Below are 23,052 nucleotides of genomic sequence, written 5' to 3'. Positions count from 1 at the left end.
ATGTCTCATTTCCTGGGGAGCTCTAGGATATAATAGAAGAAATGGGGTAGGGAAAATGGTAGGAAAGCGATAGTTTCTGGTGTAGCTCAGAGGAAGAAATAGTACAGTCTGAGCCCTTGAATTCTTCTCCTCTGGGATGAGCCGGTTACGGCATGTGCACCTCCTCATAAGTGGCCCAACTGTCCACTTCTCCTTCATAAGAAGAGCTTCTCTATGTTGAGTTCAGACTGGGAGTCAGACACCGTGCTAAGCATCTCAGATGCAAAATCTTTGACTCTTTGATGTCAGCATTACTAATGGGAAGACTGAGGCTTGGAGATGGTGAATGACTAGCCCACGGCCTTGCAGCTGATACACCATGGAGGTGAGCTTTGAGCCCAGGTTTGTTTACTTTGAAACTGGAACTCAGGTACCACATAACAACAACAACAATAATAATAACACCATGAATAATAAGAACTAACTTTTACCAGGTGTTTACTTACTATAGGTTAAGCATCATTGTAAGAGTTTTGCGGACTAAATTAACCGTCACAAAAATTCTGATGGGAAAGTCATCTTCCCCCATTTTCAGAGATTCATAACTCTAACCCCTCCCCAACCTTAGCATATATTTTATCCCTTAACGTGTGCTCGTTCTTTATTTGACGTAGTGAGTTGTCTGCCGTAGAAAGCATTGTAACAGTGACCGGAAGAATACTTTTTAGGAGTTTTGTGTTCTACCCAGTGACCACTACGGTGTCTTTCCCACCCTGACATTCCTTTCTCGATACCTCTTGTTCAGCCCCTTCACTTCCATGTTCATGGACCAAGAAAGAAGGGATACCTTCCATTTGCTGGCTCTCTACTCTGAGCCAGACACTGAACCAGATCTTGTATCATTACTGCCTTGTGTAAAGCACATCCCAACCCCCAGAGCGCCCTCGTTTTGCCCTTTATAGCATTTGCTCTTTGTTTGCCTGACACCTATCTTCCCCACCAGACAACCATCACTAGAGGCAGCGATGCTGCTTGTTTTCTTTCTCTCTATGGCCAGGGCACCTAGGAATTCCTCACTACGCTGCTGGCCAGCGAAGACATGGCCAGGCTCACGGAGGCGTGACCATCTTCCGAGGCAGCCGCATATGGTGGATAAGAGCAGGACTCTGGAGTCAGACTACCTGAGTTCGCATCTCAGCTCTGACATTTACTAGCTGTGTGAGTTTCAGCAAGTGATGAACTCCTCTGTGTCTCAAGGTTCCCCGTATTTAAAGGGGACTCACTTTACTGCACCAGGGAAGTCAGGCCTGGTGATTAAAGTAGGCGTTCTGGAGACACACTGCTCACAGCTGCGTTCCAGCTCTGCCCTGGCTCCCGGGGCATTTGGGACAAAGCTAGGATGCTCCTGGTTCTCGCCTGAACTGTACATAGGGTTCATAGCAGCTCCTATCTCAAAGAGACGTACAGTCTAAATGAGCCAGTCCTTGCAGAGCACTCAGAACAGGCTCTGACACTGCGTGCACTGGCAGACTCAAGGTCATCCAGCTAGATAGCGCGCTAGTCGAAATTGGAGTCCAAGGTCACCTCTGAGTCCAGTGCTCTTCAGACGACCCCCACGTGTGGAGGTATGTTCTTTACTTAAGTTGCTTTCTCTCGACACCTCTTCCCTCACATTATTTCTCCCATTGACACCCTGACATGCTTGGAACTTTTTCTACATTGGTAGAGACACGCATATTTTCTACCCAGGGAGACAGTGGGGCCTGCTTCTAGAAGGGAATGAAAAGAATCATCCAAAACAGAGATCAGCCAAGGAAGATGTAAAAATAATTAAAATAAGAAACGTGCCGCCGTCTTCGCAGGATTTCAATTTTGCCGTTGCCCGAGGGGAGGCGTGACAGACGTTCGCTTTCTCACACTGATACACATTTTGATAAAGTGTGATAAAGACTTAGAAAAATTGACAGATGAAATTGGAATAAGAGCTCCTGGAAATGAGGCATAGCAGCCCGTGGACTGCAGACTCCAGGAAAGCAGGTGCTGTGCTTTCCTGCTCTTGTAAACAGAGGTCCCGGGATGCCCACTCTTCCCTCCACCTGCCCTATCCTCACGCATACTTTGGGTTTTGGCTTACACCCCACTTCCTCAGGGAAGTCTGCCCTGATCCCCCAGACTAGACTGGGCACCTTGCTATATGCCCTCAATGCTCACTGCGCTTTCCCTTGTGGCACTTAGCCTGGCTGTAACTACAGTGTGTGCTCATGTGTGTGGTTATTTGAATTATGTCCAGATCCTGTACAAGACTCTTGGCATCAAGAGAACAGAGGATGGCTTTCTTTTGCTCTCCACGTATTGCCAGTGTCTAGTACAGTGCCTGATGCACAGTAGGCACTCGATAAATACTTACTGAAAGAAGGAATGAAGGGCATAGACCTCAGATTTGAGCCAGCAGGGCAAACAGGACTTCACGTCAGGAGACCCACTGTGGGTACTTATTCCATAGCATCCTTTTCTGCACACCAGTTGAATCTGAGTCCCAGAGTCCCATTGAAAAACACTCTTAGCCAATGGGATTTGGTGAGAAAGGATGCCCTCTGCATTGCCCATGAGAACCAGTGTAGACCTCATGTCAGGGTGGGGAAGGGTGCCAAATGATCTTGTTATGGGCATGGGATTGTAATGGGAGCTCTTGGTTGCTATCTTAATCCTGCTACATTGTATCAGAAAGGGGTTTCCAGGCTCTCCAGCATCACACGGCAAGGAAGCTGTGGTGCTCAGGGTCATGCAACAGAGCTTTTCTGGGTCTGGGTTTAGAGGTGAAGACATGGAGTCTAGAGGGAATAAATCCTGTGGTCAGAGGGTAAGTTTCTGTTTTGGCAGAACTGGGATTAGAACTTAGGTCTCCTGACCCCTGGTCCAGTATTCCTTTCAGTTACCATTCATCCATCCAACCATCCATCCATCCATCCAACCATCCATCCATCCATCCATCCAACCATCTATCCATCCATCCATCCATCCATCCATCCATCCATCCATCCTCCATCCTTCATTGATTTAATCACTATGTATTAATGGTTCTCTTATGGGTACCAGGCACTCAGTGTGAAGGAATCAAGATCAAGACCCACAAACATCAATGGCAGCTCACCTTTGTTTTCACTTATTTCGTTTTATTTTCCTTTGTTCCACGGAGGACTTTTATCTTTCCAATTCCATGTTTCATGTGAGCATCAGGACAAGTTGGCAGATGTTGTGTGAGACCCCCCAAGTGCTCGTTGTCAATCCAGCCTTAATGATAAAGTCTTTTACCCACCACTCCTTGGCTTTTCTCCCCTTCCAGAGGGCCAGGAAGAGACAAGACTGTGCCGGCATCCTCAGGGACCGGGGTCCACCTGTCCCAGGTATGGGGAGTGGAGCACCCCTTGACGTTGATTAGGTTTCTGAGTCAAGCTGGGGACTTTCAAGTTCGCAGAGGGCTGAGGCCAGGGGAGAGGTTGGGTGTTGACATCTTTGTTCCAGTAACACATGTTTATTGATAAACTGCTACATGCTGGGATTGTTTTAAGTGGCCGGGGATGCAATCTTTAGGAGCTGCCGGTCTGCCAAGGAAGTGCTCTCAACAAACAATGACAACACAGAGCTTAGGAAGATAGAGATCTTCGCATCTCAGGAGTCAGTTCAGAGGTTCAGAGGTGGCTTGGAAGATAGAGATCTTCGCATCTCAGGAGTCAGTTCAGAGGTTCAGAGGTGGCTTTTTGGAGTCAATTGGACTTGGATCTAAAACCCAGTTCTTCCAGTGAAGACCCGTGTGTGACTTACTCCCTATGAATCCCAGTCTCCTATTCTATAAAATAATGTGATAATACCTGACTCAGTGGGTGGTTGTGAGCATCACATGAGATCATGTTGGTGAAGCAGCTGGAACATGGTGGGCCCTTGTCAATAGCAATTTCCTTTCCCTTTCCCACCGGAGCAGAAGCTCATTTCATGCCTGCAAACTGAACCAGGCCTTGCTCTGAGGTGGCTGGCTCCTCAAGGGCACGTGAAGCCTCCCTGCTGGTCGTGACCTTGGGCATCTTATCTGGAACTGGAGTGTAATCAAGCCTCCTTCACAGGGTTATGGTAGGTAGGCCAGGACCAGGCTGATGGGAGTGAGGTGCTTAGGGCCCCAAGTGAAAGAAGCTGGTCGCCATCAGGGTGGCACCTGTAAGTGCAGGACTGGCCCTTGCCCTGATTGTAACCGCTGAATCCATTCACTGATGTGAAGTCTGGTACCCGGGGCCGGGCACAAAGTGGGTGCTGCTTTTGTCTGGGGTTATTTTCTGGAAAGAGACAAAACCTCACTCAAACTATTTCAGAGAAGATGAGTTTATCTTAAAGATACATGTGAAGTTAAAATGCGGAAGAAGTTCTCGTGGAAATCATCAAAGAACCAGCGCCCAGGAACGGGCCAGGCCCTAAAGATCCTGGGATGGGAGGGCAGTTCTGGAGCCCCGGCAGGAGTTCAGGGCCCCCTCCGTGTGGCCTCCAAGGCTCTGCATCAGAGATCCTGCTTCCCCAGCCTCAGCTCAGAGCCCTGTCCCTATTCAGACTGAAACTGAGCAGGGCCCTGTGGGGCTCCTGGGCACAAAAGCCTTTCTGTGTCCCCCATTTCTTGATTACAGGAAATAGGCTTCATTCAGCCCCCATGACCTTCCCTGAGTTCCAATGGGCAGGCTCAAACAGTTGCTAATTAGGGAAGGGAGGGGATACAGAGAAAAGGGAGGAACAGTTAAGAAACAATAGTGCAGCCTTAGGGCAGGGTCCTGGTTCCCCTCAAGGGATACACACAACACTATCTTTGAGCTGTTCTGCAGATACTGAAACCTCCACCAGGTGGGAGGAGTTAACGCTATGCTGCCCACAAGCACACGGACCCCTGACTGGTTGGAACCTGAAGGTTGATGATGCTGACTCCCACTTACCTCACCACCAACCAATCAGGAGAATGTCCACGAGCTGATCACGCCCTCTTCGAACCATTACCATAAAACTCCTCACTACCCCCTCCAGGTCGGGACACACAGTTTTGAGGACATTAGCCCACTGTGGCCCCCTCTGCCTGGCAAAGCAATAAAGCTATTCTTTTCTACTTCACCTGAAACTCTGTCTCTGAGATTTAATTTGGTGGTGGGGTACAGAAGCCGGATTTGGCTTCACCACCAGGAGTGTTCTCTTCCATGTGCATTGTTGTCTTGTGTTTTTCACCCATACCCCTAACTTGTTTCAGCATTGGACACAGCAGATTCTTACCACGTAATGATTGAACCAAAAACTGATCAATGTTTCCACCCAATCATGTCAGTGAGAGGTTACAAAGGCTTCTTGGTTACAAAGACTGAAATTATACTCACCTAGGCTAAGAGCCCCATGCAATCAGCTGGCAACAGATTTTTTTAAAAACCCTGGCATTTATTGAGCACATACTGTGTGCCAGCTCCTAGCTTAAGTACGCTCTGTGTTTTAATCTGTCAACAACACTTCATGGTAGGTATTGTTATTCCCAGGCTCAGAAGGCCTGACTTGGCTTCAAGGAGGGATTTGAATAGACTGTACGTTTCACCACTGTACACATGGGCTCAGTGTACCACAATTTCAATCTCAACATCGCCCCATCCTTTCCATTTGTCATATCAGGAAACTGAGGCCAGGAAAAGCAAAGGAGCTGAGCCGGAGCTGGAACCCAGATACCCTGTTTCCCCAGCCAGTTTCATCTTTCAGAGCTAATGGCCTTTCAATGTCCCTGGGTGTCCTGCCCCTCCACAGAAAGGATGCAGGATAATTAAAATCCCCCTTTCCCACCCTCCTCTCCCTTTCAACACTTTGTAAACTATTTTTTCCCCAGTTCTATCTTTTTAGCCTTTCGCAGCTGCTCATTTGGATAAGATCTGGTACCCAGGGGTTTCTCTGATGAGCAGCATCACAGCCCAGTCCCCTTCCCATGGGAAGCCAGAGGAGGGGACAGGGAGAACAAGGAATGTTTCCCATTAAATTGGCCTCCTGCAATCTGCAGAGTTTAATCTTAACTTGAAAGTGTTTTTGATCAGCTTTCAGGCCGCTCCCTCCTTCCGGCCTACCCGTGTCTTTGGGCCCAGCACTCTCTCTCTCCCCTGCATTCGGCTGCATTCAAAGTTATGTGTGATGGGGAGTGGTAGGTGGGGGGAGGAAAGGAGTAGCCTTTCTTTTATGTGTATCTTCCAGCTGCCTTTCTGGACAGACAGAAGTGTTAACTCCAGTTTCTTTTCTAGAAGCTTAGGATCGGCTGCTGTACTGAGATCTCATCTGGTGTCTGTATTTCAAAGGCATCTTCAGTCCAGCATGTAGAGCTGCTGCCTCCTTCCTCCTTCTCCTTCCTCCTTCCTCCCCTTCGTTCCCCTCTCACCCCTAACTTTGCCCTTCTTCTCAGGTCTCGTGCACCTTTTTTCCAGTGACTGCTTCTGTCCTGTCCTTTTATGCTTTGGAACGCATCACTAACACAGCCCCCCTGCCAAGCAAACAAGGTCTGATCATCTTCTAAATGGTCCAGGATCTGCAGGGGAAATAATGTCTCAGTGTTCCGAAGTCCTCGTTATATATGCATTTGGCAGAATGCAGGTTTACAGAGAGAGGGAGACCATTTGCTTGCTCCAGAAATGAATTCCCCGTGCAGCAAGATTCATCCAGATTGAAGGTACTCTTAGGTCCTCTTTTCCCAGAGGAGCTGGGAGGCGTTATTATGTTAAATAAACTAAATGCATATTTATGGCATTTAGTGGGAATTTGAAACATAATTAACCACATTACATATGTGAGAAAACGGGGTGGGAAAGCTCTGAACTGAGAATGACTAGCCATGTCTTTGGTGTTTACCAGACCTCTGTCTGAGATCTGGTTCTTCCACCTCCTTGGGGGGACATTGGGCAGGTTCCTAACCTCTCTGAACCTCAGCTTTCTCATCAGTTTAGTGGGGATAAAGATAGTACCCACTTAAGTTGGTTGGGGGAGTGCCTGAGGCGATGATGCTTAAAAGTTTTCCCAACTATGGTAAGTGACCAATGAATATCCGCTGTGTCTTCCTTTCCTTGGGATGAGCTGCAAGGAAGAGGTCTTGCATTTTGGAACTCCACTCCCCGCCCGTTGTCTCCCATCTAGACAACTGTACAATGTGGGGAAGAGCTCTGGCTTGGGCTAGTTACTTTTCTATAATTCTATAATTCTAGCTCTGATTGTGGGGAGGACTCAACTGAGATACAATCAATGCACTGTGAGAACAAAACCAATTCAAACAACCATGTGGCATTGAAGAAACATGTCTATAGTGCTTTCCACGTTTTAGAGGTTTTTCATGAACTCCATCTTGTTTAAGTATCAGAGAAAAATCCGGTTTCAAGACTTCTGCTAATTCTGAGCCATTCTTATGTCTTCATTAAAGCAGGCCTCCGAGACATTTCTGCTTCCCTGTGCTATCGGAGTCTGATCCTTGCTCTTGTATATTTTGAAAAGTAATCCTTTACCTTTCTTTACATTGTTTTATTGGGCAAAAAGTTCACTAGTTTGAATATTCTTACACACACACATACCCCATATTGAGTTTGTTGTTAGGAAAAAATTGGGAAAACCATGCTTATTTTTCATGCGAGCATCCTCAGTGCAGGAAAGGCTGGTGAGGAGGTCAATAGCAACGCAAGTCCCAGGAACTCAGGTACTTTTCCATTCTCAGGGCGGTGTTTGACATTCGGCCATCACAACTGCATCATTTAGACTATCTTGGATTCCCTGTATGAATGCAGCTGTCATCAGCCGTCTACAATGTTATTAGTCATTCACGCCTTATTTATACATCGTCTAAAAGAAGGATAGATTGCAGCGAGGAATTTCGAGAGTGAGAACATTGACTTTTTGCGGCAGAAGAAGAAATGGTACCAAAACCAGGAAAATGACCTCAGAAGCTTGATATTTTAGAAGCTTTATAGATGTTTGCTTGGATCATCCCTTTTATTCTTTCCGGCTTCACTTCTTCGGTCCAAGACCCTGGTGTCCTTTATGTGAATGGTTGAAGTGGCCTCTGTAATTTATCCTTTGCTTCCAGGATCAACCCCACTGGCGCCAGTATGGTCTTTCTAGCGCCTATCACACTATGAGAGATGAGAAGCATTTCTATCTACACGTATGCTGGAGTGACGCATAATCTCTCAGACTGCTTCCATCTCTGATAACTGGGTGTCTAGATTGTTGGTGTCCTCTGTGCTGGGCACCATTCACCAATGTCTCGTCATTGTGTAGGAGGAGGGAGCAGAGATTTGAGCTGAGCCCCCTTGGAGTCCCAGCCATCAGCTGCTGCTGGGTCACCTCCATTTCCTGTGTTTCAGAAGATTCCTAACCTGTGGTTCTCTGTGGCTACCTGGTGCTCTCCATCTACTTCAGAGCTGCTGACCAAAGGTCCTGTAATGTGTGAATGCAAATTTTCTGTGAAATCTGCCTCCATCATTTCTTGTGACTGCAGAGTCCATTGTGTGTGGGAGGGGTGAGGGCCATTGTCTCTGCCTATTCAGTGCCACGTGTTTTAGAGAGAAAAACAGGAACAGGTGGTTGATTAAATAAACATGTCACTAGCAGTCAAGGTAAAAATTTGGTCTTTATTGGGACCTATTAAGGTAACAATTTACAGTTACAGATTTACAGTAACAATTCTCATGTTGGTTCCATTGCTGAACTTAGACAAGTCACTGCTCCCGGATGGTCCTCAGTTTTCCTTTCTTTAAACCTAAACTCTGTGCTTCGCTAAATTCCGAGTCTTCAAATTTCACAGGTTGTTTTTTCCTTACATCTTAACGTTTCCGAAATCGATTTGTATCTTGCCATCAGTGGCATGTCATAGTTTAATTGGCAATGTTGTTTCTTTCTTGGTGATACATAAGATAATTGTCATACAGTTGGTAGCAGCTGGTGTCTGATGAATTACGTAACGTCCATTATTCCTTCCTTCCTCGTGTGGTCATGTGAAGCAAAGGAGGACCAGGTCTCACAGTGGATAGAATCTTCTTTCTGCATCACTTCTCACATTACGCTGTCTGGTTGTCATGGCTAGGGTTAAGGCTAGCTGCATGTAAAAGAAGCCCCCTCCCAATAATAGTGGCTTTACAAAAATCATTTCTTTCTTTCTCAAATAAAAAATTCCAGCAAAAGCCTAGCCAGCATCGGCACGGCCACTTCAGGATCCTCAGCCTCCCGTTATTATTCTGACTTTTCCATCCCAATGCCTGGCTTTTTGAGATGCCAAGGTCATCTCATGGCCCACGATGGTGGATGGAGCTTCTGCTTTCCATGACGAGCGATCAGGAAGGAAGAAGGAGAGAGGGGTACAAAGCATCTACCCTCGTTGATTCAGGTCCCTTTAAAAGGTCTTCTTGGAATCATCCCACAAAAGTCTACTTACTGTTGGTCCAGAACTTGGTCACATGATCAACCCTTGTGGAAAGCGAGGCTTGAAACGTAATGTTTTCTGCTTAATGTCTCGCTGAAAATAAAACAGAGTCTGCTACTAAGGAAGAAAAGGAACCATGGCTATTGGGCAGCCAACCAGCTGTGTCTGCCACATCACTGAGGCGTGAAGATTATGAAGCCAGGGATCAGGAGGAAATTGGTCTAATTCCATCTTTCCTGGCTTGGCCTCAGCTTTCTCACATATGTAATGTGGTTAATTATGTTTCCATCTAATGGAAATAATTTTCGTGGAAATTATATGAGACATAGTAATGAAACAATTTCTTAAATAAAAGATACTCTCTAAAATGAAGAGATTGGTTTTTTTTTTATTTTATAAAGAAAACCTTTCAGAAGATAAAGACCATCCTCCATCATGAATAGCTCTGCTTCTCATTCTGCTCCTCTTCTTCATTTCTGAACTCTGCTCTTTGCCTCAAACATGAAAAGAGGCTTGCAGGACTCCTAACCGATGCCTTGGTGTCCAGCCTGGACCAGATTCAAACATTCTGGGTTTATGGGCATCTTTGTCTTTAAAAATGAGGCTGTTCTTATTTCCATTCTGGTACCTACATACTTTCAGGCCATTTCTTTTTATTCCAATCTCAGTTTCTCATTCTGCAGCTTAATCCCCTTCCCCTTCTTCTGCTAATCACGACACAGTACACTCTGTGGGTTCTGGTGGTTGGCAGGGGTGTTCACATACGAATGCAGAGATAATTTTGAGGTCGGGGAGATGCTGCAAGCATCAGACCACCTGGGTTTAATCCCAGTGTTGCCTTTGATATCTATGTGGCTTCAGAAAAGTCAATCCGCTTGCTCTCCCATCACTTTGCAGCTTCCCTGTCGGGAACATCGGGATTGGTGGGAATGTTGAAATCTACCAAGATGCGAGGATAAGTAGATAATAGATGTGAAAGGAACCAACAGAATCACTGGCCCAGATTAAGTGTGCCAGTTAGAGTCTACAATGGGAAATTCTAGACTATTAGAGCCAGGTGAGGCCTTAAAAATCACCAGTTTCTTCCTCCTCACAGTGCTGTAAACAGACACAAAGGTCAGCGAGTGGAGAGTTATTTGCCTGTGGTCACAAAACTGGTCTGAGTGTCCAATCCAATCTGACTCAGTGATGTCAACTTTTGCCCACATCCCAGCTCTGAACACCATAAAGCATATTCATTTATAGCTTTAAATGTTGCTTTAAAACATTAACTGCTTACACTAGGAAAGAGGATGGGCTCCTTTTTAGCGCATGGGCTGCGTCTGACATGGGAGAAGTAGGTCCCAGTGGTTGGTTTCATTTGTCTTTCTTAGAGTATTTGAAGCCATCTTCAGTAGTGCCAGAAGCCACAGAGCACCCATGACATCAGTCTGACCCCCTGGATCAGTGAGGTCAGGGTGGGGTTGTCCCCTGGCAAGATTCAGAACAAGGCAGACATTCCCTGGACCTGGCTGTCCACAGGGTGCTAACAGCTGCCACTGTTGGGAAGTGCCAGGCTGGTGGCTAGTGATGGGGTGAGGCTGTGTGACAGCCGTGGCTCTCACTTGGAGCCTGGGCTGGGAGATTCCTGTGACAATAATGAAATCCCCTGGGATACTGCTACAGTGAAAGATGGATGTCTAACCCATGAGCACAAACTTACAGAGAGCACTGGCTGACAAAGGTCCAACATTGGGTAACAACCACTGTTGCTGTTCGATCCTCCTTCAAGAAAGGACTCATGGGGCTTCCCTGGTGGCGCAGTGGTTGAGAGTCCGCCTGCCGGTGCAGGGGACACGGGTTCGTGCCCCGGTCCGGGAAGATCCCACATGCCGCGGAGCGGCTGGGCCCGTGAGCCATGGCCACTGAGCCTGCGCGTCCGGAGCCTGTGCTCCGCAACGAGAGAGGCCACAACAGTGAGAGGCCCGCGTACTGCAAAAAAAAAAAAAAAAAAAAAAAAGAAAGAAAATTTTATAAATTGAAAACAGATTCGTGGTTGCCAGGGGTTAGGGATGGTGGGGATAGGTTGTAGTGGGTGTGGTCAAGAAACATCCCTGAGATTTTGGAAATGTTCAGTATCTTGATTGAGGTGGTGAGTACATGAACTTACACAGGTGGTAAAATTAAAATTGTATAGAGTTTAACACACACATACGTACAAGTAAAATGGGGAAAAATCTGAATAAGGTCAATGGATATTATCAATGTTGGTACCCTGGTTGTGATATTAGCATTTTACAAAATGTTACCGTTGAAGGAAACTGGACAAAGTGTAACAGGGATCTCTCTGCATTATATCTTACAACTACATGCAAATCTACAATTAGATAAACATTTCAATTACAAATGGAGCGCATCTGTTTTTCGTTTTCCTAACTAGACTCAGACGATACCCAGCCTTAGAATAAAGCCAGCATCACAGAATTCAGGGCAGAAAGATGGGGGAAAAAATCAGGTCCACCATGACTTTTCTGAGCTCCTGATCAAGCTGGTTCCGATGTCTCTCTGTCTCTGTACTTGCCAGTCACATAAGCCAGTGAGGGCTTCCCTGGTGTCGCAGTGGTTAAGAATCCGCCTGCCATTGCAGGGGACACAGGTTCGAGCCCTGGTCCAGGAAGATCCCACGCGCCGCGGAGCAACTAAGCCCATGTGCCACAACTACTGAGCCTGCACTTTAGAGCCTGCGAGCCACAACTACTGAGCCCATGTGCCACAACTATGGAAGCCCGCGTACCTAGAGTCCGTGCTCCACAACACGAGAAGCCACCAGAGTGAGAAGCCCGCACACCTCAACAAAGAGTAGCCCCCGCTCACCGCAACTGGAGAAAGCCCACGTGCAGCAAGACCCAATGCAGCCAAAAAAAAAAAAGTCATAATTGCAAGGTGAACTACATAGGGTTACAGATGTGTGAGTGAGGAAATGGAGAAAAAGACAGTTTATAAACTTTATATTCGTTGGTATCTTGAGTTTCAGATTAATGAGATTGTCCCCATGACTTGGTGGTCCAAAATCTTTTCTTTTGGAGGAGGGAGGGCCATAAGCATGAAATCTGTGGATACTAACATCCAGGGGAAAAATGTACGCACACCCGACTTCGGAGGTGGGTGGTTCAGAGATCCTCTGAAACTCATCCTGTGAGGCTTAGGTTAAAGACCCCTGTTAAACCATTGGGGTGACATACCTTGTTTATCAGATAACACATGCATTATTATGGGAGTAAAGTGGGAAAATGGGCAGAAAAGGACTATATGTTTGTAAAAATGGTGCATTGACCATTTATTATGAGGGTGCATTTGTGTGTAGACATGTGTGACTTACTGTATTCATCTGATTCTGTGCTTGCCGTGGTGGTGAAGGGGACGATGTATTGCCTGTCTGTGAAAAGATATGCATGAGCACATTTGTGAGCCTTGGTGGGCAGAACTTTTCTTTCAAATGCATCTGTGTGTATGTGTGTGTGTGTGTGTGTGTGTGCGCGCGCGGGTGTGGGTGTGTTTTGTTAGAACTTGTTGGAAGTGCAGCATTTTGGATCAATGTACCAAAAGATGACTCTCGCATAGAGCTGGACCTGGCCCCAAGGGCTGACATCCTGCAAGGTTTTCTGAAAAATCTTTTTGCAGGCAGACGCTAGCACAGTCTAAAAAACATTGACCATGTCCAGAATCGTTTCTGACTATTTTCTGCAAGTTTTAAAGAGAAAAGGAAAACATAATCCCTTCTTTGGTCTTCAGTTGTTTTCACCTCTTTTGTTCCTTCTATTGATGGAGAGCCAGAAAGGAGAAAAAAGTTTCCATCAGGAAAGAAATTCGTTCTGCATCTCTGTGATGCAGAGATTTTCAGGAGGGAGAGTACAAAGCACGGTGGCAGGAATTTGAATTTGGGAGTTGAAATATGTGAGTTCTCATGCTACTCTACCATCACTGTCTAGAACACATTGGATAAGTCATTGACCTTCCCAGGCTACAAATTGCTTATCACTAGGATGGAGGATAATATCTGTTTTACCAGGTTTTGGCGCTGTTGAGAGTATTATATAAGATAACATATGCAATGGTTTGCATAGAATAAACCTATATTTATTTTATAAAAAGGAACATTTTATGTTTAGTCAATAAAATTTAAAATACTTGAAAGAGTTAAATAGTGCTTTTTTTCCTGTGGTAGGCTTTCTAGGTTAACTTTGAAAAAGAGCTGGGAAAATTATCTTTACATATTAAAACAGATATTTGCTCAGCACCTACTTTACTCCAGGAACTGTGTTAGTGGTTGGGAATACAGGGGAAAACAAATTCATAATCCCTACGTAAAGGCATTTACAGTCTACTGAGGGAGAAAGGCAGTAAGTAAGCAGGCAAACAAATAAATATATAATTAAAACTGTGGCGAGAGCAAATCAAAATAATAACAACTTCTGCTATGACTAATAGGAAGGATCTAATTTAGTCTAAGTCATCATGGAAGACTTCTCCGAGGAAGTGACTTTCAACTTGAGATCTGAAGGGAATTGTTTGAATTTGTGTGGAGCTGAAGTAGTCTCTAAAATCTGCCCCTTAAGATCTGCTTCTTCCCCTGTGATTCTGCGGAACAAACATGAAATTACATTCCTATCCCATGCTGAAAAGTATGTAAGGGAGAGGGGTTGAGGGGTATAGGTAAGGAGAATGTTAAGAGATAAATCTTATTTTTATAGTGTAGTCTCTTTCCTTCAGACTGTTGCTAATCCCCTGACTTTTGATTCATAAATAGAAATTTTCCTCACGTTATAGCCTTGCCTAAAGACAATGAGCGGGTTCACAACAAATGATTTACAGACTAAAATCTGGAGAGACTTTGCTCATAAAAATACTCCAGCCGTTTATCTTGATCGTCCGCTATATCAGAGCCTGGCTTGGACGCTTCTGAATTAACTGCAGATTAAATGATTTGATCCAGTTGGAAAAGTACAAAGGCAGAAGGGGGGAGCACATGGCAGGAGGCTGATCACCACGGTGATGGTATCCTTATTCATTTAGGAGGCAAGGAGCTTCCCCCTCTTATTGTAGCATTAAAAGCAGGAGAGGTGGAAGGGAATGCCGGATCCTTGAGGGGTTACTGGGTGGATGAGTGTTCTGTCAACAACACATGTATTGAGCACGTACCATGTGTTAAACAGTGAGGACACAATGGTGAGCACGTAAGATATGGGTGCTGTTCTCAGGGAAAATACAGTCTGGTGGGAGAAGGAAAAAATAAAACAAACGAGAACTACTAATCTATCTTGATCCCAGTGTCACTTCAATGTAGTGGAAACTGAGCCTGAGTCAGACCATGTTGCAGCCTTCCAGATATCACAGCTTCATTCCCTCTGCCAAGTAATTCTCTTTCCTTGTATTTATTCATTCATTCAATCATCTATCCGCTATCTGACAAGTGTGTGTCCTGAGCTTCTATTCTGCTTTCTATTCTGTGCAACTGGTGGGAGTCCCATAGATTAATGAGATGGGAACCCCACCTTCAGAAGAGCTCACAGTCTCCTGGGAGTAAACAGGATTCCTGCAAATCGTTACAGTGCAAGACAGATTTGGGTGTGTCAAAAGAGTTGCATTGGGGAAGTTGTGAGTGTTCACAGGGAACAGACATCTTATTTAGTTTGTTAATTGACTTGATGAAAGAAGCCAAGAATTCAACCAATATACACTGAGTGCCTTACTCGGATACAGGTTCTGTGCCAGATTCTGGAGTTCCATAGATGATCAGACAATGGTGCTCCTCAACAGCAAGACCTAGAGTAGAAGATGGGACAGCCGTTTAGATGATAATTTCAGTACAATGGGGAGACTTTCAACCACTTAACAAATATTTCCCAAGGATCTACCATATACCAGTCTTTGTGCTATTGTGTAGGGACACAAGGTGAGACAGATATTCCTTGCCCCTGTGGCATTTATACTCAGGCTTGCAGTCTGGCAGATGTATTTTGTTATTTTACTGGGCATCACCAGTTTTAGTTATTGCCAGATGGGGTGGGTGATAAAGGGTCCATGGAGAGCTAACTTGTCCACTGGGGTCAAAACATTGGATATCCAAGGAGCAAGGTTATAGCTGGGGAATGGTTCAACAAGTAGCCCAGTGTATGAGGGTTCTGATTTCTCTATGTTCTTACCAACATTTATTAGTATGTGAGCTTTTGATTCCAGCCATCCTAAAGGGTATGAAGTGACATCTCATTGCAGTTTTGGTTTGTATTTTCCTGATGATGTTGAGCATCATTTCATATGCTTACTAGTTATTTGTATGTTTTCCTTAAAGAAATGTCTATTCAGATCATTTTGCTCATTTTTAATTGGTTATTTCTCATTTTTATTATTGAAGACTATTTTTTTTTTCTAAAGATCCTCTGGATTTCAGGTAAGGCTAGATCTAGTGGCTCAACAATATCACCAAAGACCATTTTCTTTATGTATCTTATTTCTGCCCCCCACAGTATTGGCTTCATCTTAAGCTTGGTTCCTTCATCGGTTGAAAAACGGCTGCTAACTATGCTATTGGGTCAAATACTTCCTCTGTCATATCCAGTGGTAGAGAACGAGCATTCTCTTCCCTACTATAGAAGTCCTGGGCTTCCCTTTGCTTAGATTGATTTAGGTCACATGACCACCTCTGACTTAATCACAGTGGCAATGGAATAGAAATTACACAGATTGGATTGGGCCATTTAGGATGTACCTGAAGAGCTGAGATTGGGTTCAGCTCCTGCCCCCACCCCCAATGCGCATCGCTGCTACACAGTGCGGGAGGGTGGAGATAGATGTTGGAAGGGCAGCCGACACAACGCACTGTAGCACTTTTGTAATGATAAGTTTATGTGGCTATTTGATTAATGTCTATGCTCCCTATTAGAGTATCAAGGCAGGGATCATAGTTCTTTTGCTTTAGTTGCATTTAGAACATCATTCTCATCCTCTTCCTCATCATGTTAATGCACAGCCATGGGCTAGATACTGAATTCTGTGTCTTATATGGATTAAAATACTATATGGTTGCTATTATTATTGTGGTCATCATCCCTATTTTACACATGAAAAAAATTCAGTCTCAAACAGAAGAGGCTTGCTTAACATTTCATGTCCAGTAACTGGCGGAGCTGGGATTTGAACCCAGGCAGTCTGAGTCCTGGGTACTCTTGACCTCTTTCCCCATGAATGATGAATAATTTTCACCTTTGTAGCTCTCAGCACAATGTGTGGCACAAAATAGGCATAGGCACTCAATAAGTATCAGTTGAAATGAAATTGAATTAAATTATAATATTTTAAAATAAAGTTATGAACTCCTCTTTCATGGCAAGAAGAGTAGTAGAGGTCAGAGTCCAAACTGAAGAGTCAGATGGCTGGAAGAGTTTCCCAGCAGCCCCTTCCATCACACTGATGCTCCTGGCCACAGCTTGGGGACAGAGTTCTGGGTCAGAATGTCTGACGTCCCATGTGTCAGTCAGACATATCTTCTGACCTTCACTGAGCTCTCCTCCCAGGAAGTCAGACCAGCTTCCCAATGTGCATGAGTGAGTGTAGAAATCCAGAAATCAACTTTGAAACGAGGCCTTAAATGCCTTCTGCGATAAATAATTGAAAAGTCCTGTAGGTTTTTTCCCCCTTCCTTTGAATCAAAAGAGAAATAATGTGAGATCAAAACTCCCAGAAGAATATGAAGAAAAATATTCAGAAGAGATATGGGTGCTTGGAATAGAAAACATCTTCTTTTCTCATGCATCAAAAGAAGCTCCCAGTTTATCAGACATTTCCAAGTGGGCTGCAGCACACTGGGATGAGAATAAAAGCATAGCAGTGAATTCTAGGTCATTAGACTGGAAAGTCAGCTGAAATGAAGCTAAATCTTGTCTTTCCTTTGAGACAGACACGTTCGCAAAAGAGTTATTCAATTTATGACTATTTCCTAATTTGTTCTTCCCACATTTGGGATTGAGAGATACCTTATATGACCTGAAAAAATAAAACCTTTAGGTGAAAGGTGTTCTATACTTTTTCAGGTGCATTCATTTTCATCATCGCATATGATATTCATCATAAGGATCATACATCCCTTTTGACATAGGAAAGGCTAGTATTATTGGTTCCATTTTACAGAAGATAAATTTGAGGCTCATAGTGGTGCATTACTGTGTTGAGTGTGATACAGCTGGTGAGAGCCAGAGCTGAAATTCTGTTAAGATCTTTGGCCTTCTGTAGTTTCAAGACTAAAAGATAAAGGAGAAATGCAGTCATGGGCTCAAATCTTCTGTAAGTTTTTTAGTTGAGTGACTTTGAACAACTTATTTCACCTTCATTTTGCTCATCTGTAAAACTGGGATAATACTTACACTGCAAGACTGTGGTGAGAATTAAGTGAGATAATGTATATAAAGTTCCTAGTTGGGGAATTGAGGTAGCTCACTAACTAGCACTCCTCTTCCCTGTTCAGGTTTTGAAATGATTGAGAAATTACACATTAGATTTACAAAATAGATTATAAAATAAAATTACAAAAGTAGGTGTATGGGGAGAATGTAGCTTATATTAGCAGAAAATGGGTTTCGTAATACTGGGTAGGAGGACTTTTCACTCAGTTACATGCAACGCTGGTCCAGGCGAGACCTTCCCATGTGAGGTAGGCTTTACCATTAAGTTTCTGTGTGGTCAAGAACATTTCTGAGCAAATGATTTTTGCAGGCAGGCTGGTTCCCCAGAGGAAAGGGAGAAGAAGGGGCGAGAGTAAATCAAAACCATGAGGTCAACTCAAAACAATGAGCTGTCACCAGGTTGGCTAAAATAAAAAAAGACAATACCAAGTGCTGGAGTGGATGTGGAGAAGTGGTACTCTCCTTTATTGCTGGTGGGAATGTGAAGTGGTGTAGTCAATTTGGAAGACATTTTGGCAGGTCCTCAAGTTGTTAAATATAGAACCAGCAAGTGACCTAGCAATTCCACTGCTAGGTGTACATCCAAGAGAAATGAAAACATGTGTCCACACAAAAAATTTGCACACAAATGTGAATAACAGTGTTCATTCATAACAGTCAAAAAGCAGAAACAACCAAATGTCCCTCAACTGATGAATATATAAGTAGAATTTTAATATATCCCTACGATGGAGCATTATTAAGCAGTGATATATGCTATAACATGGATGAACTTGGCAAATATTATGCTGAGTGAAGAGAAGCCCTACACAGAAAGTCACCTGTTATCCGATTCCATTTATATGACACGTCCTGAATAGACAAATCTCTAGCAGAAAGTAGATTAGTGGTTGCCTAGGGCTGGGGAAGAGTGTTGGGAGAGAGTGACTGCTAAGAGTTGCAGGGTTTCTTTTAGGGGTGATGAAAACATTCTAAAATTAGATTGTGGTGATGGTTGCATAATTCTGTAAATATACTAAAAACCATGAAATTGTACATCTTAAATGGGTAAATTTTCTGAATGTGAATACCGTCTCAATACAGATGTTATATTAAAAAAAACTATACTAGAAATAATATTGGACTGAGTGATGGTGATCCGCAAACTAAGAACTTCAATGAATAAAGACTAGTGACTTGAGAGTTGACAGGAACAAGGAGAGGGCAGAGGTGGGATAGTCTGATGATATCAGCTTCAATTCTTGTGTGTGTGTGTGTGTGTGTGTGTGTGTGTGTGTGTGTGTAGGAGGAATGAAGAATGATCTAGAAAAGGTGGTGAGGAATAAAGAGACCATCAACCTCAGCTTCTTCAGATAGTGAAAGAGAGGACTCCAAGAATAAACTTCTTCAGGGAATCAGCTAGAGTTCAGGTAGATCGAAGCTGTGGAAAGAATCTCCAGAGAAGTAGTGGAAGACATATGAGATCTTCCTGATGGAAAACCCTGACTTGAAGAGGGCACTGTGGAAGAATTTGGGGAGGAGGGAGGAGGGGTGGGACGTGGGCATATATAGAACTGTGTGGGGATGAGAGTCTGGTTATGAGAAATGACTTCAAAGTCTTGGCTTTCATGGTGATTCATATAAACAGGGATGCAGTGCACGACAGGATTCATTCTGAAGGTCTGCAAGGCAGACTGTGATGAGGAGTCTGTGAGTGTTGGAAGGAAGGAATCCTGTCCCCTCTTCACTCTTGTTAATAACGGTGTCAAATCAGAGGAAAAGATGGTCATACCAGGAAATAAAGTTATTTGCAATGTATAAGTTGCATACTTTGATAGAGGAAGAGAACATGGGGGGTGATAAAGGTAAGACTGCTTGGATACAACACTCTGGGTATCACAGTGGTCCTCCATGGAGAAAGGACTCCATTCCCTGTGTAACCCTGGGAAAGTGATTCACTGTAAAGCGGGCAGGGCTAGGTGGTTTCTAAGGGATGTGGGATTCTCTCTGCGTATCTCTGTCTTGTATTTCTCTCTTGGTTGGTATATACACGGCTGTCTGTTGGTGCCTTGACTTCTTAATTTGGGAGCCCCAAGAGCAGTAGGAAGGAAATACCAAGGGGAATATAAATATACCCTAGTTTCTTTGAGTTTGGTTTAACATGGGCCTCCCTCCTTCAGGAGCTGCTTCCAGCTTTGGACCTTTTTCATCCCCGTGGATGGGATCTCTGTAGAAACAGAGGCCAGCTGTAGACCTTAGTGATGCTGATGACTGATGTCCACAGTTGCTTAGAAACTGGCAACACTGTCCAAATGCTCTCGTGCCCTCTGATACTACAGGATACTTTTAGCACCGGCAGATGTGTTGATGATGAGAGATGGGGCTATTAGACAGGATTGTATGGCCATCCCATAGTCCTCAAAGGCAATCATCTGAGGAAGAGAAGGAGGGAGAGGACAACACCAACAGTCCTGATTGACAGATACCAGTTGTGTGTCTGGCACTATACTCTGCACTTTACATGCTTTTTCTCTTTATGATAAACCCATGAGGTAGGTACTGTTATACCCATTACATGTGCCAGATGCTTCAGAGTGGTTAAAGCACTTGCTGGTTTATTACTGTTAGTAATGGAAATTGGAGACTAGAATCTAAGTGATTTTATTCTGGTATCTATATAGTCAACCACCAGACACAAAATATATATTCTATCATAAGTTAGGTCACCAATTCAGTTCAATTCTGCAAGTATTTATTGAGGAAATACTGTGCTAAAGGATGAAGAAAACCATCAGTTTGGAGACCCTTCTGTAAGGGATCTCCAGAACTTACTTATCCTACATAAGTAAAATTTTGTACCCTTTCACAGCATCTCCCCATGTCCCCCTCCCTCTAGCCCCTGGTGACCGTGATTCTACTCTCTGCTTCTGTGAACTTGACTGTTTTCGATCCCACATTTAAGTGAGATCACACAGTATTTGTCTTTCTGTATCTGGCTTATTTCACTTAGCAAAATGTTCTCCAGCTTCATCCATGTTGTGACAAACGGCAAGATTTCCTTCTTTCTTAGAGGCTGACTAATTTTGCTATACCTGTAGCTATGTCTAAATCTATATCTATCTCACATTTTCTTTATCTATTCATCCATTGATAGATACTTAGGTTGTTTTCATATCTTGGCCATCTTGAATAATACTGTGATGAACATAGGAGTTCACATATCTCTTCGAGATACAGATTTCATTTCTTTTGGATATATACCCAGAAGTGGGATTTCTGGATCATATGGTCGTTCTATTTTTAATTTTTTGAGGAATCGCCATACTGTTTTCCATGGCAATTGTACGAATTTACATTCCCACCCAAGTGCACAAGGGTTGCCTTTTCTCCACATGCTCACCAACATTTGTTATCTTTTGTTTCTGTGATACTAGTCATTCTACCAGGCGTGAGGTACTATTTCATTGTGGTTTTGATTTGAATTTTCTTGACGTTTAGTGATGTCAAGAGCACCTTTTCATATACCTGTTGACCATTTGTATATCTTCTTTTGAGAAATGTGTAATCATGTCTTTTGTCCAATTTAAAATCAGGGTTTTTTTTGTTTGTTTGTTTTTTGTGGTTCTTTTTGTCTGTTTGTTTTTGCTTTTTTCCCTATTGAATTGCATGAATTCCACAAGTTCTTTTTTTTTTTTTTTTTTGCGGTACATGGGCTTCTCACTGCTGTGGCCTCTCCTGTTGCAGAGCACAGGCTCCGGATGCTCAGGCTCAGTGGCCATGGCTCACGGGCCCAGCTGCTCCGCGGCACGCAGAATCCTCCCGGACCGGGGCACGAACCCGCGTCCCCTGCATCGGCAGGCGGACTCTCAACCACTGCGCCACCAGGGAAGCCCCTCACGAGGTCTCTATATATTTTGGATCTTAAAGCTTTATCAGATAAATTGTTGGCAAATATTTTCTTCCATTCCATAGGTTGCCTTTTCACTTAGTCAATTGTTTCTTTTGCTGTGCAGAAGATTTTTAGTTTGATGTCATCCCAATTGTCTATGTTTGTTTTTGTTGCCTGTGCTTTTGGTATTATATCCAAAACATCATTGCATAGACCAATGTCAAGGGGCGTTTTCCTTATGTTTTGTTCTAGTAGTTTTATGGTAGTAGGTCTTATATTTCAGTTTTTAATCCATTTTGAGTTCATTTTGGTATACAGTATGAGATAATGGTCTAATTTCATTCTTCTGATGTGGATATTCAGTTTTCCCATCACCATTTATTGAAGAGATTATCCTTTCCCCATTGTGTGTTCTTGACACCCTTTGTTGGAGATCACTTGACCATAAGTATGTGGGTTTGTTTCTGGGTTCTTTATACTATTCCCATGGTCTATATAGTTTCATGCCAGTACCATACTGTTTTTTGGGGGGGGTTTTTGCAGTGCGCGGGCCTCTCACTGTTGTGGCCTCTCCTGTCGTGGAGCACAGGCTCTGGACGCGCAGGCTCAGCGGCCATGGCTTATGGGCCCAGCCGCTCCTCAGCATGTGGGATCTTCCCAGACCAGGGCACGAACCCATGTCCCCTGCATTGGCAGTTGTACTCTCAACCACTGCGCCACCAGGGATGCCCACCATACTGTTTTGATACCTGTAGCTTTGTAATATATTTTGAAATCGGGATGTGTGATGACTCCAGCTTGTTTCTTCTTTCTCAAGATCACCTTGGTTGTTTGTGGTCTTTTATGGTTCCAGATGATTTTTAGGGTCATGTTTTCTATTTCTATAAAGAATGTCTTTGGGATTTTGATGGGAATTACATTGACTCTGTGGATCACTTTGGGTAGTATGGGCATTTTAACAACATTAATAGTTCCAATCCATGAACATGGATGTCTTTCCATTTATTTGTGTATTCTTTAATTTTCAGTGTATAAGTCTTTCACCTTTTTGATTAAGTTTATTCCTAAGTATTTTATTCTTTTTGTTACTATTATAAATGGGATTGTTTTAATTCCCTTTTTAGATTGTTTGTGTCTAGAAATGCAACTGATTTTGTAAGTTGATTTTCTATCTTGCAACTTTACTGAATTTGTTTATTTGTTCTAAGTTTTTTGTTGGTATTGTTGTTGAGTCTTCAGATTTCTACATGTATGATGTCATCTACAAACATTTAAAATGTACTATCTCATTAACTCTTCTCATCTAGTGTTGGGAGGTGGTAGGG

The sequence above is a fragment of the Tursiops truncatus genome, chromosome 6, assembly GCF_011762595.2.
Source record: "Tursiops truncatus isolate mTurTru1 chromosome 6, mTurTru1.mat.Y, whole genome shotgun sequence".
NCBI classification, from domain to species: domain Eukaryota; kingdom Metazoa; phylum Chordata; class Mammalia; order Artiodactyla; family Delphinidae; genus Tursiops; species Tursiops truncatus.
This window is presented reverse-complemented; position numbering follows the sequence as displayed.